The sequence below is a fragment of the Erpetoichthys calabaricus genome, chromosome 9, assembly GCF_900747795.2.
Source record: "Erpetoichthys calabaricus chromosome 9, fErpCal1.3, whole genome shotgun sequence".
Taxonomy (NCBI): Eukaryota; Metazoa; Chordata; class Cladistia; order Polypteriformes; family Polypteridae; genus Erpetoichthys; species Erpetoichthys calabaricus.
In genome coordinates, this window is record NC_041402.2 from 170120375 (window position 1) to 170137311 (window position 16937).

Here is a 16937-nt window from a genome sequence, read left to right on the forward strand (position 1 = left end):
TACACGCTTGGGTCACAGATTTGCACAGAAACACAAGAGGTTGTAAAGACAGGAACAATATTCAAACAGTGCAAACAAACATGTCTCTTTTTCAAAAATTTAAACGTGCTCCTTAGCAAGACGGGGATGACAATTCCATCTCACAATTAAAAGAATGTAAACATACTGTATCTTCCTCTTCAAAGAAGTGCGCGTCAGGAGCAGGGAAGGTCTGAGAGAGAGAGAGAAAAGCAAACAAACAATCTGAAACTGACAGGTGCTGTTTGGACTTTTAAGTCTGCGAAGTACCGTGCGGATCACGCGATAGATCAGCCGCAAGTAAGCCCAGCAGCAAGGGAGCAATGTGAAGGTAGTCTTTCAGCTTCTTTTTTTTAACCTGTAGGGGTGCGATCAGCCCCCCAGCTCACAATATATATATGTATATATATATATATATATATATATATACACATACTATATATATGTATATATTTATATATTGTAGTTAGCTCTACTGTCCCAAAGATCCAGAAAATTTGATTTGGTGCTCAGTTCCTTGGTATTCCCTTTATGGGTTTTGCAGACTCTCTCATTGTCTCAGTGGGTACTTCTGCAGGTTTTTCCATTTTCCTCCCATATCCCAAAGAAATAGGATGTGTTATGTTAACTGCAACCCTTAATTTGTGTAGTGTGAATAAATGTTGATATTTGTAAGCTCTGCATTAAACTGATGCCCATCCAGGTTTTAGTGCCAGCCTATTTACCTAATGGTGCCAGTACAAGTTCTAACTCTGCCACTGTAAAGTTGGATTGAGCAGTTTCAGTAAGGTCAGATCAGGTTGGGGAGCATGCACTGGTATAGCGCATTGCTGTACCCACCACATGACTAAACAGCTCGGTATCCTGGTTAGCAAAGACCCCATCACATCTAACCCCAATCCCCCCCCATAAGCAGACATGCGGTCCAGTCCCTCCGTCTGGAAATGACCATCTATCTGCCACTGCCAGGTGTTACATGGGCATCCCCTTGGCCTGGGCCAGCCACTTGGGTCCTCAACAATGAAGATCCTGCAAGCTGGATCACCATCGGGTAATTGTGCCACATGGCCGTAGTGCCGTAACTGATGCTCCCTCACAATGCAGGTAATGTGCCTCATTCGGGACTCCATGAGCAACCACTCATTCGACACAAAGTCAAACCAACGGTATCTTAAGGATTCTCTGAAGAGACACAGTACCAAAGGAGTCCAGTCTTCGTCTCAGATCACTGGATAGCATCCATGTCTTACAACCATATAGCAAAACAGGAAGCACCAGGACTGTAAAGACTCAGACCTTTGCCCTTTTAGAACTGCTGGTACCTTTGTCATTTGCTTCTTATTGCTAATAAGCAGCCATTAAATGCAGGTGTGTAACATTAAAACAGGCAATTCAGGGCGGGGGGTGTTAACTAAAGTGAAGCCTAAAAATGTTGCTTCAGCAATAAGAGCTTCAATAGTAATAACTGACTTCTCATTGGGGTTGGCACACACATCTGTAGCCACTTTGGAGACCCCTGCTCTGGATTGTCTGGTTTTTCTTCCGCATCACAGTATACTTGCAGGTCAGGACAGCTGGTTAATCCAAATTGGCCCAACTTGTGTGTTTGCGATGGACTGGCTGGTGCCTTGAATGGAGTTTTTCCTGTCTTGTTCCAAGTGCTGCTGGGGTAGGCCTCAGCCTCTAGCCCTGAATTGGATTAAGTGGATTTGAGAATGTGTTATATATACACTCACTGAATGTTAATCCCTCTTATTTTGTTACTAACCCTCACCTATTCTGTTTCTCTTCTCGGTACTCAAATGTGGCACTTGGTGCCACGGCCCACCTGCCAGGTTTTTTTTGCCTGCCTAAGGTAAAGTCATCTCTGATGGAGGATCGCAGGAATTGTCGGGTAAAGGGGTCCTTTCATCGGATTGGCTGGCCCAGCGCTGTTCAGCTGTGGAATGGCCAATAGGGGGAAGCAGCTTGATGGCTGAGGTCTCCAGGACTCTAAAGAAATCCAAATCATATTATGTGATATCATCTACTGTTAAATTCTGCACTGTACTTGTAAAATTTTTATTTTTATACTGTATTGAGGATTTGTTCTGGTCTGTGTATTGTATTGTATTGACCCCCTTCTTTTTGACACCCACTGAATTCCCAGCCTACCTGGAAAGGGGTCTCTATTTGAACTGTCTTTCCTAAGGTCTCTTCCATTTTTTCCCTACAAGGTTTTTTTAGGCTGTCAAAAACAGGGCTTGTTAAAGCCCATTGCGGTACTTTTTATGTAATTTTGGGCTATACAAAAATAAATTGTATTGTATTTAATTCAGTATTTTAATGTATACCATATAAATAAGTGCCTTGGACAAGCATCCAAACTTTAATATTGCTTAGAGATGCCTCCCTTCAAAATAAAAAAAAATCTTGGAAGTTCACAGCATATGAAAATGATACCTAAAGTATATAAATGCTGTCAGGTGTTTTATGGAATCATTTGAGGGTGTCACTATAACAGGATCCATTAAACAGCAGCAGAGGTGCTCAAAGAAAAGGAGATCTATTCAAAATGATTTAATGTTGCAGCCTCTTTTCTTTTAAATTATAAATGAATCACGCTTAAATATTTATTTGAACGTTCAAAGGATTCTGGATTTGCAACTTTATTATCAAAAGTAATGCGACACCCTCTCTCCCATTAGATTTACACGGGTTGAGGCGTGCTCCTCATGCAAAGTGACCGGCTGTTCTTAGAAAACACCTTCATGCAACAACTGTAGAATGGAGACTTCAGAAATGTGTGACACGTGTATAGAAACAGCCTCTCAGCGAAGTCCTGGATGTGTTGCTTGTTGTAGGAGCGACTGGTCTACTGGTTTGTGCTCCGGAGAAGGCGAGCAGTGACTCACATTTAGCTCACTGTGAATGAGTCTTTGTGTTTGCATTAGTGGGCTCTTTGTTGGAACCTAATGCTTTGAACCTAATGCTGTCTGGGTTGACTCCAGCGCCTCCGACCTTATTCTGTAAAAAGCCAGTTTACAGATTGAATGGATGCAATAAGTCAATGGAGTTAACGGACTCAAGGCTGATTCTTTGTCAGTTTTCCGTGTTTTGTTACATTGTAATTGGAGCCTTATATGTCTCCTGCATATATAGCACAGGAGAATGATACTCATAATGAAAGTGGAAGATAAAATAAAGAGAGGCGCAGAGGCACAGCAGATAGAGCCTCTTGAAGCTCCAGACTGCTGTGTGGTTTTATCTTATTATTCTGCTTTTCCTCCCACATCCTCTAATTTAAACAGGCCTACTGCCCAGTGGGGACTGAGTGGTCTTTTGGCCTTGGAACCCCTGCAGATTTTGTTTTTTTTTTCTCTGGCCTAACTGATATTTTGTATTTTTTAAGGCTATTCGACCTCACCTTTTTCTTTATTACATACTGTTTGATAGCAGCAGAGTATTGTACCATGTTAGCCATAGATTGATACAGACGAAATGCCTGATAAAGGGGCCTTAGCTGCCTCGAAAGCTTGCATTTGTAATCTATTTAGTTAGCAAATAAAAGGTGTCATTTCACCCTACTTTCTCCTATGCTGTATGATATTATTGCCTAATCTTGTTTGTTTATGTTTTATATTTGCTTCCTTTTATTTGATTTTGTAAAGCACTTTCAGCTACATTGTATGAAAATGTGTTATATAAATAAATGTTGTTGTATTGAGAGTGAGTATCAGGGTTGAAGTGAGTGTGCTCTAAGATGGACTGGTGACCCATTCAGTGTTGATGACTGCCTGTGATCCTGGATTGAACTAGTGGGTTACAGAAGGAATGGATAGAAAGAAAGTAATGCTGATATTGCATACAGTTGCCTGTAGGAGGTGTAGCAGTGCCCCAAACCCTAGACACAACTGGACCAAAGACAATCATTGGCTTAAAAGGCTTGTTTAATTTGAACAAAATATCTTTTTAAAGTCCTCAATTGCTCACAAGCACAAATTCTCTTCTCAAATATTGAACATCCACTTAATCGGGTATCCTCCAGGACGTGTGGCCTTCATATCTTTTTTTGCATTCAAAATAGTTACGATTTAGGCTCATTTCATTTTTTTTGTACAGGTTTTTATGGGTTGCTGACTCCATTTCTGATATTTACATTTTGTTTTGAAGTTGTTTTAATTTAGTTACTATTCTTTGTTACTCCATTTAGTTCTGCAAGGGTGGTTGCCACTGAAGGACGAAAGATGGTCGTGACCTGTGATATAATCAGGTGAACGGTATAAAGGTCAGCACATCAAGACTTTTTCTGGGTGTTTTGGGCTGCATTTCGTACTGAACGTCATTGGCTTCATTATTTCCATTTTTCTTCCATCTTCTTCTTTTTTTGGCTGCTCCCGTTAGGGGTCACCTTAGCAGATCATCTTGTTTCATATCTTTCTGTCCTCTGCATCTTGCTCTGTCACACCCATCACCTGCATGTCTTCTCTCACCACATCCATAAACCTTCTCTTAGGCCTTCCTCTTTCCCTCTTCCTTGACAGCTCTGTCCTCATCATCCTTTTCCCAATTTACCCAGCATCTCTCCTCTGCACATGTCCAAATCAACGCAATCTCGCCTCTTTGACTTTGTCTCCAAATCATCCAACCTGAGCTGACCCTCTAATGTACTCATTTCTAATCCTGTCCATCCTCATCACACCCAATGCAAATCTTAGCATCTTTAACTCTGCCACCTCCAGCTCTGTCTCCTGCTTTCTGGTCAGTGCCACCGTCTCCAACCCCTATAACATAGCTAGTCTCACTACCGTCCTGTAGACCCTTCCCTTTCACTCTTGCTGATAACCGTCTGTCACAAATTACTCCTGACACTCTTCTCCACCCATTCCAACCTGCCGGCACTCTCTTATTCACCTCTCTTCCACAATTCCTGTTACTCTGTACTGTTGATCCCAAATATTTAAACTCATGCACCTTCACCAACTCTACTCCTTGCATCCTCACCATTCCCCCAGCTCCCCATTCATTTACACACATGTATTCTGTTTTGCTCCTACTGACCTCTCCTCTGTAGAGCATATCTCCACCTCTCCAGCGTCTCCTCAACCTGTTCCATACTTTCACTACAGATCATAATGTCATCAGCAAACATCACAGTCCATGGGTACTCCTGTCTAATCTTGTCTGTCAACCTGTCCATCATCATAGCAAATAAGAAAGGGCTCAGAGCCGATCCCTGATGTTATCCCACCTCTACTTGCATCCGTCACTCCTACCGCAGACCTCACTTCTGTCACGCTTCCCTTGTACATATCCTGTACCACTTTTACATACTTCTCTGCCACTCCCGACTTCCTCATACAATACCACAACTCTTCTCAACTCTTCTCTGTCATATGCTTCCTCCTGGTCCACAAAGACGCAGTGCAACTCCTTCTGGCTTTCTCTATACTTCTCCATCAACATCCTCAGAGCAAACATCACATCTGTGGTGCTCTTTCTTGGCATGAAACCATACCTAGCTTCACACTACTCTTTTCCATAACTTCATCCTGTGGCTCATCAATTTAATCCCCCTGTAGTTACTACAGTTCTACACATCCCCCTTATCTATTGTGGGTATATATACTCTCTATATAGATGCACTTCATTCTGATTTTGTGTTGTGCATAGACGCTTAGAGATGCAAGAACATCTACAAGCCTCCAGAGGGAGCTCTGACAGTAGGGTCCCAGAACCTTCTAATGTCTCTCTCCCTGAAATTTATCTTGGTGACTGCCCCAGAAGTAAACCTTAGGTGTGATGCGGAGGTTGTTTTTAATCCTTTAATTCATATGTAAATGATTCCATTTGCCAGACACCTCACGTTCTGACTCTAGAACACAATTACTTTTGTCAGGATGAAGCCCTTTATATATTCATCTGATGTTGTCTATTCTTGCAGACTTTACATGTTACCTGATATCTTGGACAGAAGTCTCCACAGCTGGACAATATCTTGGAAAATACTTTTTAACATTAAAAAAAGGCAAAGGGATACACATGGGCAAAAGGAAAGTCATGGACACGAATCTCATGTGCAATGGAAAAACCTAGTAACTGATTTTTTTTCAGAATTGAGTATTTTTAGTTTTTGGAGTTATTAGGTCCTTCCTGATGTTATAAGATAGTGGAGATGGCCATGTATGTCTTCATTCCGGTCGTATCACGATGGAATGCAAGACAAAAACCTAGCAACACCACTGACCAATGAGGAAAGACTGCCTACCAATGAAAATGTCAGATTACGATCACGTGATTTAAATGCTGCGACTGCATGATTTAAATGTCAGGTGTTGTTGATATGTGAAAAAAACAATATTGTGTACGTAAGTTCAGAAAAAAATTAATTTCTAGAGATCATTAATTATAGGGGTGACATAATTTTCTCAATTTGCCAAAAACTTGATAGATGTGACATACAGTATTAGGTTTTTCCAAAGTTGGTGAGGGATGGGGAGCAACCTCTGAATAGGACTGAGGATTTTATGTTGATAAAACAATATCACTGTCTAAGCAAGTGCATAAGCAATATAAAAGACAAATTAAATGTTATGTTATATTGTAAAAATTGTTGACTGTAAATTGTTGTCTTTTCTATATAATGCACTAGTGAGACCACATCTGGAGTCCTGTATGCAGTTCCGGTTACCACGCTACAAAAAAGACACAGCAGCATTTGAAACTGAGCAGAGGAGAACAAACAAGAATATCCCAGGACTAAAGAATTCCAGTAGATTTCTGTTAACGTATCCCAAGTATGCAATACTCGTGGCCTACCGTGTATTTAAGACTGAAGTCACAAAGCACTTCCTTACTCAAAGAGTTGTGGGACTCTGAAACAGACTACTGAGACATGGAATTGAAGCCGAACCCCTGACAATGTTTAAGAAGGATCTGGTGAAATATTAGGACAGCGTTATCTGAGATTGATAATGTTACAACAAACAAGGCCTCCTGAGATTATTGTGAGCAAAAAATAGTGGAAGATGAAAACTTAACTTTGCTGAAGCACAAGAACAACAAGCTGGCAGCATTAAAGTAAGGAAAAAACAGAACGTTACATGTGTTTAGTTTTACTGGTTACTCTGCCCTGTGATGGACTGGGATAATTTTGCCCCTTATTTTGCTGAGATTAGCTCCAGCTACCTGTAACCCAACAACTGGTTTTAAAAACTGCATAAATGAATGGAAGGGTCAGAAGTAGCAGGTAACAGTACTGGATGGGGGATGTGGAAGCAGATATTTTGGATTCGGTGGGTCGGTGAAGGGGACCCTTGTGTAATGGGGTCCCCTGTGATACTGCATTGGACGAAGTGGGCTAAAAAGCAGGTGGATGTTTTTTATACCAGGTTAGCTGTTGAGTACCTTCGACTGGTATTGATGCCAGAATTGAATGAGTGGAAGGCTACATAAGGCTTTCTCTGAAGTCTTTACCATTAGGATGGCTACAGTGTTTACACTCAGTAATAAGTTTCTATGTTTAATATGTCACTGTGCTCTGTGCAAAAATATTATATAAATCTACTTTTTTTCTACTCACATGTACAGCTAACACAAAGCCAGGTTTAGCACACAGGAGTTCACCATATAAGAACTGCCAGGCAAGCATTAGAAGACAAGACAGGGACAACTCCGAAATGGGCATTGTATACTATATCTATGTGTCAAACAGCATGAAACTGTATCCTCTCTTTGCCTTATTTGGAATGGCATGATTCACCTAAGTGGGGGCCTTGCACTTGAAGAAAGGGTATAAAGCCTTGGAACATTGCCCAGCACACCTTTGAAGCCAATGGACAGATGGGAGATAACGTCATCCGATCCGGAAAATCCTTCCAATGCAGTGATGAAAATGGCAGACTCTATACATCGGGCCCACACTCCCGAAGGTCTTGTCAAGGCTTCCTTTGTCTGTTTATGCAGCATAAACCGTCATTAAAGAAAGCTATTTCTTACCGCTGTATCACTAAGGGAGGGGTATCGCCTTTTAATAACATATCTGTATAGTTTTGGGTTATGTAACATGCCGCAATTAAAAAAGAACTCATTCCAACAAGGGAGCTAGCGCCCCCTGCTGGATACTCACTCTGCCAAATTTTGATACTAAAAGTGTAAAGGATAAACATGAGAAAGACTGCACTGTGGTAGACACTTCAAGTCTCTATTTGGCTACCTCTTCTCTGGGTGCCATAATGGCTAAACACTCACCTCCAAATGCACTTCTCTCAGTGGCATACCCCAGCCATGACAAAAGAACCAGTCCTCTCCATCTGCAATGGGGAAGACTGACCAAATCTGCTACTGGGAGCTTCTATGACCTCCAGATCTGGGATTACTAAAGAAAGGCCCTGAATAAATGACGGTAGTAAAGCTTTATAAATACGTTTCCAAGACAACTGCATCCCCGGTAACCAAATTAATTACACATCCAGTGGTTGTACACAAGTTGTTGAAAGGCAGTCTGATTAACTATTGTCATCGTTGGCTCTCTGTACGCATCAGATACCAAGGAGTTTGTGCAGTAAATGACTTCCGTCGGCTCGGTAGCCTGGAGAAGTGAGCTGAAGTAAAGAAACTGTCTTCTCCGGGAGAAACAATTTGTACATTGTGTATCCACCATAAAGTCAACTTCAACACCCTGCCTGCTTACTTTAATACCAGCTGAAACGTCTTTACTCAAAATTTGCATGTCTACATGCACGGGTCATAAGAATGCTCAAGAAACACAAGACTTTCTTATTATTTATCTTCTGATGCCATCTGATTGTATTACATTACTGTCATACCAATACAAAGTGCTTGGCAGACGGTGGGATGCATTGGCTGAGGCACTGGATTAGTAGACAGAAGATTTGGGTTCAATTCCCACCTGTCTCTCCGTGTTACTCCGGTAAGTCATTTCATCTTCTTGTGCTGCAATTGCATCCAAAAACATATTCAGATCTTGGATAAAGGCACCACATGGACACTTACTGTGTCCAGAAGAAACTAGCAGGCCCAAATGACACTTTATTTAAAGGAGGGCAGTGGCATTTCTGTATTAAGTGCCATTGGGGCACAACCCCATCAGATGCTGTACAAGATAAGTAAGACTAATAGGAATCCTAATATTTTCTCTCAGCATTGCCGGTGCTATTGTTATTTTGTGCCCTTCACCAACTTAATAGTGCGCCAATCGACTGTTCAGTATCTAACCCGTGTGGCTGAGCTCTGAGCCCTAGGCGAATGCCTAATTTTGCTTTAATGGTGGTGCCAGTCCTTTTTCTCATTAATTTGTTTTGAAAATGTTAATAACTCTCAACATTGTTGTCTTTTGTCCATCTTTTCATCATATGTTCCATCTATCCTTGAATGAGTGAGAGGTTAGGAGCACACGCTGATACAGTGTATTGCCAAACCCACCACATGACAAACCAACTCAGGATCCCAGATTAGGAGCAGAGTGCAGCCACACAACGGGTGACACCTCAGCACCACACTAGCTCAGATGGACTGGAACAGTGGGAGGTTTTTTATAGTGGCTGGAGTGCCAATTCTGCCACCAACCTCCAGTTTTTCCCTACAGGTTGGAGGGCCTACATGGAGGGCTGGATGCAGATTAATATTATACCCAGGATGGAGCAATCACAGATTAAGAGCCTTGCTCAAGTAGAGTTACTTTTGGCATTTACGGAATTCAAACCGGCAACCTTCCAATTGCCAGTGCAGATCCTAGCCTCAGAGCCACCACTCTGCCCATGATGAATGAGTGCATTTCATTTTTAAAGTCAAAAGGAGATGGGGGTCTATGTAATCGTTGTGTATGGATAGTGAGAAATGTTAACTCACAGCAACACAAAGTTTCTGTAACCAATAAAAGTCTTTTATCGCCCACACTCTTTTGTTGTATCCACAGGTCTCTCTCAAAACAGGAGCACCTTCTACATGTATGGGGTACTCATTGTTAAGCATTACATTAACTATACATGACATCTCCCCTCTTAAGAAGCACAGTTAGCTGCAGCTTAACCAAATCAGTTGTGACATTTCCCTTGTAAGCTTTTTACCTTAAAATATACACTTATCTCTTTTACATAGAATAGTGTGTAGGTGGTCTCACCAGTCTAGCAATGGTTGATGGTTTCTTCTATGTCTACTTTTGGTGTCATACTTTCATAGGTAATGAAGCAGGAGGCTACTCTGGATTGTCACTTTCTGCTAGTTAAGTGTTTAATGAAGGTAAATCATCTAGATCCAAAAAATGTGGTTTGGGGAAATCACTTTCCTTAATCTTCAGTAGATCTCTGTGGTGTCTTTGGTAGGCATTCTTATCAGGAGCTTGAATTTCAAAGGATCAAAGTTTTCAATGAACCTGTACCACGACTAGCTGGTTGCCAGTTATTCTGTACTCCGACTCTTACATTTAGTCACTTGTGTAAAAGTGTTAGCTCCCTTGCACCATGGACAAAGTAGTGTTTTTGTTTCAGTGTATACATTTTTGGATAAATGTGGTCTCAACAATTTAGCCATTGTTGGCAGTTTGGTTTTCAGTCGTCGACCCATGAGTTGCTGTGAAGAAGATAGTGTAATTTGACTCTTTCCACTGGTGAGTTTCTGTATTCAAAGAGAGCAAAAATCTCATCTGCTTTCTACAGTACATTTTTATCTGTTTTGAAAGCCCCCTTCACTTACTCCGTCAGACTGTGTATATCCAGGACTAGATGTCGACTTCACAAATCATTGCTAGTGATTTAGCAGTAGCCTTACCACATCCTCTACAGAAGAGGTTATCCACCTGAGAGTAAGCATGTTTGAGCTCGGCCAGTACCTGGATAGGAGACCATCTAGGAAAAGCTTGGGTTTCTGCAAGAAGAGGTGTTGGAGAGGCCAGCAGGGGGCACCTACCCTGAGGTCTGAATGTGGATTCCAATGTGCCAGTGCAGTGACAGGGACACTGTGCTATAAAAGTGGTGCCATCCTTCAAATGAGACATAAATCCAAGGTCCTGACTCTCTGGACATTCTTTGTAAAGAGTAGGGTGTATCTCGAAGTCCTGGCTAATTTGCCCTCCTTGGCCTAATCAGTCTGGCACCCTAATCATCCCTTTTTTCTAACTGGTTGTCTCTCACCACTCAAAATGGCTGCCATCGCATCATCAAGGTGGATGCTACACATTAGTGGTGGTTGAAGTGTCTCCCCACTCTACATGAAAAGTACTTTGAGCAGTAAGAAAAGTGCTATATAAATGTAAAGAATTATTATTATCTAAACTAGGCACTTGCAAACTGTAGACCATTACCTGACATGACCTCTTCTGGAATCCCATGTTTGGAGAAAATGGATTTCAGGGCTGTAATAGTGTGTTTACTTGTCATCACTAGGTATTTTGAGACGTATTCTACATGCAGTAGATATTCATCCTGCTGGTAGTGGAACAGATCAAATCCCACTTCTAACACCATGTTAACTGATTTGCATGGATAGTGTGAAACACCTTTTAATAACTCACAGGGACAGGAGGTTTCTTTAACCAACAAAATTCTTTTCTGGCCCACCCTGGTCTCTTTTGTTATATCCACAAGTCTGTATCTCAAAGAAGTAGCACCCTCTGCATGTACAAAGTACACATTGTTAAGCATTAATTAACCATTTGTGACAGTCTATACTGCCAGCAGTGGGCACAAGAAGAGAACAAATAATTATTTTGGGGCCAACCTTTTGTAGGGCACGCCATACCCATGCTTGCCAGGCTATACGGAAGTCACAATCCACCTAACGCACATATCTTTGGGAACTGGGAGGAAAACCAAAATACCTAAAGTATAACTCATACAGACATGGGGCAAATAGAAAAACTCCAGGGAAACTGAAACTGGAGATATAAGACAACAACAATGACCACTCTGTCACTGTGCCAGCCTATTGCCATTCAAAGCCTGAGCGCTTTTTTAACTGCCCCTTCCTCATCATCATCATCATCATCATCATCAGCCATCTATTAAAAGAAGAAAGGATGTATTAAAAGAAGAGGCCATAGCACAAAGAACAAGAGAATAAGAGAGTCTGATCAGATTATTGTTTTGTACCAGAAGCTCCTCCATCTGAATACACAATAAATGATGCTGTAATTATTTCATATTCTCTTAGATGTCAGTACCTGAGATGAGAGGAGCGCACAGAAGTCTCCAGCCTCTCCAAGCTGATGGGCGAGTTAACCTGTGCTCCTCAGATTCTGATTATTCTGCCAGATAATGGTGCTGTTATTCTCTCTCATCCTTTCATAAAGATCTTGATGATGTTATTGACGGTACACCAGGAGCAACAGAAGGCTTTCCTACATGGAGCCGCCAGCTTACTTGCTTAAACACAGAGCTCGCCTTATTGTTAGAATTCGGTGAGTGACTTTGACGGCTTAAACTGAGCATATGTTGCTTATTACTCAAAGAAAAAGAAATGATGAGGTGACATCTGAAAAAGTTCTGATTTAGCACATGAAAAGATAAAATGTACATGCATATGTATCTATACAATGTATATGCTAGACATTACGTTCAATCATAGCCTCTGGAAAAGGGATTTCAAATCTACAAAAGGCGAGCCTACCATTTACCGGAGTGGTGTGACTGCAGTTAATGTCACCTTGACAGCCTCAATACCTGATTACTGGAGAAGTCTGTCCCATTTGTATTGGTGTATACTTAATTGATTTTGGATATTAAAAAGAGGCAAAAATTACTTTTATTCAAGGACTTATGTACAGGGATTATATCAAAAATTGAAACTGACTTAAATGATTTGTTCTGCTGTCTATGTGAGTCGCCCTTTCATCAAAAAAGTTTAGCAAGGTTAGCTGGGCCTTTATGATGGCATGTGCTTTAAACTTGATTTGTAATAATTCATTGATTTGGTGGTTGGTTTGGTGGTCCCTTTCAAAATGAGTGATAATAAGAATTTTATAAAGTGCCAGAGTGAGTTTTCTTTACACTTCAACTGAAAGACAACCAGAAGAGTTGGAATGGCACCCCAGCACCAATTAATATACATAATTAACACGACAGATAAAAGACACTTAAAACATAAACGTTTTGAGACACTTGTCTTGAGAAATCATCAAGCCGTACTAGCCCTTCTTTTTAGATTATATTATGTTGTTAAGAACAGGTACAAATATCTCTATGGGATTTTAGGGATGGCAAGAGGGTACAGTGACCAGATCTAGCAATCTTGGTTGCAAATCCCACCCCTGTCTCTCTGTGTAGGGTCTTGACATTCTCCCTGTCTCGTTGAGGGTTGTTCTTTGGTTACTACAGCTTTCTTCCATATCTGTTCAGTTAAGTGGAGATTCTAAATCTGCAAATGTGAGTCTCGCAATGAACTGCACACAATGCTGCTGAGACAGAATCTCACTCCCTCAAACCCTGAGCTTCACTTAAAAAAAAACCAAGAATGAACAATTGCAGTGGTCACCACTGCTGCCTCACAGACTTGGCATCCTACACTCAGTTTGGTTGTCGAAAGTGGTGTTTCACATTCTCTCCTCGTCTGCATGGGCTTTCTTCCAGTTGCTTATCTAATTACTTCTGTACCTGGATGGGCATGAGCAAAATGGGCAAAAGACAGTACCCACTTAGTCAAAACCCATTCAACAAGTGCCAAGGCTCAAACATGGCTGCATCGTCAAAGATGCTTCCATAAATGAACAGCATTTTATTGAAGGTCTGAAGGTTTAATCTTTCAGTGTTTATAAGTATTCTGTTACAAAATTAATCTTCTTTGCTGGTTTGATTAATTTAATATATAGTATTTTAAACACCAACAAATATTTCAGAAATTACAATTCAGACATTAGCTACAAAAAATGTGCTATCATTCAGTATTGGGTGCAAGGCTGGAACTATTTTTTGGATAGACCAGCAGGGTTAGATTATTGTAATGCTTTGTTTTCTTATCTAAATCTTCAAACTTTGCCTCAACTTTTATTTGTTTAGAATCCAAATGCTTGATTGCTTACTAAGACAAAACCCCCATATTAACTCTGTGCTTTCCTCTTCATTGGTTACCAATAAGAGTTAGTCGATTTTAACATTTTATTAATTACATATAAGGCTATGAATGATTTGGCACCAGATTATGTTTCAGAGTTGTTAAGGCCTTATCATTCCCAGCAGTCCCTGAAATCATCTGATCAGGCTTTGCTGGCTGTTCCTAGATAAAAGTAAAAATATAAGGGTGATAGGGCTTGTGTTGATAGACATACAGTAGATACAGACATGGATAGATAAAGCCCTCCTTCTTAGGATTTGACCATCTGAGTCAGTCCATCTTTTGAATTAAATCATGTACTCAAACATTTTTAGAGACTCACCTTTGCTATTCCTAATGTTTCATTTTGTATTTTTTACTTATATTTTAAACTTTTAATCTTTGTGTTTTGTATGCTTTGCTGTTCTTTTATATTTTATTAATTTAGTTTATTGTTGTAGTTTATTCAATCAATAATATTTGTTATGTCACTCGTCTGTGTATTTAATAAGCATTGCACTTACATGCATAACCAACTTAGGAAATACTATTCTTTCATATAATATATACCTATGTATATATGTATATATATATATAAGTGTATATATATATATATATATATATATATATATATATATATATATATATATATATATATATATATATATATATATATAAATATATATATATATATATACAGCATTCGTAGTCTGTGTCACAATCTGATTGTATGGGTGGTTACCTACCAGGTAACGCTTGTGGTTGGCCAGCAATCTGCTAACATCCGCCACGGTGCCCTCAGTTTGTGAGGAGCAAATCATAGACTGGTTGAAATAGTTTACTGTCAAATAAATGCAAAGAGTACACGACACGTGTTTCGCCCTCATTCTGGGCTCATCAGGTGTACACACTCCACTGCACTCCCTCTCGGGAATCGAACCTCGGACGTCAGCGCCAGAGGCGATGTCCCTAACGCTGCGCCACGGCGTGTGGTTCGTTTATTTGACCGCATGTAGATCGGAGTAATTACCCTAAGTTCTTGTCTATAAGCCGGACTCATGTATTAGCCGGAGACCAAAAATCATACGAATTTTTAAAATAAAATCGTATCATAGATAAGCCGGACTCATGGATAAGCCGAACGTACTATAACCTATAACTAATAGAAGGGAGGGAGGTCAGTGGTCTCACTCGCGCCCATTTAATTTCTTTAAGGGGGGAGAGAGTGTGAGATATTGCCGTCTCTCTCACTCCCCGCATGGCGCGGTTGGAGCGGCCGGAGCGCGTTCTTTCTGCTCTGGGCGTCGCCGAGTCAACACGAGCGCGTAGCGGTCATTTAAATTGTGATTTTATATGTAAGCATATTTAAATATATATCGCGGATTTCTGCGGACAATGGGTCTTTTAATTTCTGGTACATGCTTCCTCAGTTGGTTTGCCCAGTTGATTTCATACAAGGGACGCTATTGGCAGATGGCTGAGAAGCTATCCAGCTTACTCTCTCTCTCTCTCTCTCTCTCTCTCTCTCTTTCGCTGACGTAGGGGGGTGTGAGCAGGGGGGCTGTGTGCAGCTGCTTCCTGAAAGAAATGCTGCACGGAGCTTCGCATACTTAAAAGCTCAAAGGGCACGTATTGATTTTTTTTATCTGTATCTCTCTCTCTCTCTCTCTCTCTCTCTCTCTCTCTCCCTGCTCCTGACAGAGGGGGTGTGAGCTGCCGCCTTCAACAGCTTTGTACCGGCGGTGCTTCGCATACTTAAAAGCCAAAAAACCCTATTGATTTTTTTTTTGACTGCTTGCTTTGCACTCCTTTGAAAAGGAAGATATGTTTGCATGTTTAAACTTTTGAAAAAGAGACAAATGTTTGTTTGCAGTGTTTGAATAACGTTCCTGTCTCTCTACAACCTCCTGTGTTTCTGCGCAAATCTGTGACCCAAGCATGACAATATAAAAATAACCATATAAACATATGGTTTCTACTTCGCGGATATTCTTATTTCGCGGGTGGCTCTGGAACGCAACCCCCGCGATGGATGTATAAGCCGGACTTATGTATAAGCCGATATTCTATTTTTTCATTTTCACAACTTTTTTCCTTAGATAAGCCGCGGCTTATTGACAAGAACTTAGGGTACATTCACGGCATTCGTAGTCTGTGTCACAATCTGATTGTATGGGTGGTTACCTACCAGGTAACGCTTGTGGTTGGCCAGCAATCTGCTAACATCTGCCACAGTGCCCTCAGTTTGTGAGGAGCAGATCATAGAATGGTTGAAATAGTTTACTGTCAAATAAATATATATATATATATATATATATATATATATATATATACAGTATATATATATATATATATATATATACTGTAATACTGTACAGTATATATACTGTATTTATATATATATATATATATATATATATATATATATATATTTGCAGTTGGAGATCCACGAAGGGAGAAAAAACGAATCACGTATCATAAAATAGTTTTATTCCTGAGCTTTCTTATATATATATATATATATATATATACTGTACATATAATAAAAGAGGATTACAATAGTCTCTGTTCCATCCAACTCTGACTCTTACTGAGCCTTAACTCCCGCGAGTTGAGTAGAGGGCTTGATTTTAAACTCAGATCTAGGAATACTTCAGGTGCTCAGTGCACTACCCCCAGGAAGAACATTCGGGTCAGACAGGACCCCAATGGTACTTGTTTATGTTAATATTCCACAGCTCCCCTGGTGGATCAAACAGAAGCCAGCAGGGTAGACCCATGAGACCACAATTGCCATGCTGCCCTGTGGGTGTCTAAACTGGGGCCCTCCAGAGAGAATGCTGCCACCTGGTGTATGCGGGGACACTCTGCCTATAGTAGGCACTCACCCACTGTCC